This window comes from Penaeus monodon, chromosome 28, assembly GCF_015228065.2.
Source record: "Penaeus monodon isolate SGIC_2016 chromosome 28, NSTDA_Pmon_1, whole genome shotgun sequence".
In the NCBI taxonomy this organism is placed as follows: Eukaryota; Metazoa; Arthropoda; class Malacostraca; order Decapoda; family Penaeidae; genus Penaeus; species Penaeus monodon.
Genome location: NC_051413.1, coordinates 3,135,083 through 3,135,317, shown reverse-complemented (window position 1 = coordinate 3,135,317; position 235 = coordinate 3,135,083).

Below are 235 nucleotides of genomic sequence, written 5' to 3'. Positions count from 1 at the left end.
TTTCTGAAAGAAGAATCACCTTGAGGCAAAGTAGATTTAGCTTCTCAGTAATAACAGAGAAAGTCAAGAAAATACATACATTCAGACACGCAGCTAATTCCTGCAATTTACTGTAAAAACATTTATGGTAAAATGACTCATAATTCATTGCCATGATGTATAAAGCACAAGCTTGTAGCCCCATTTGCAATTCATAGTCATGCAAGGTAAACTCCTTTCAGCTTGTACAATTTTA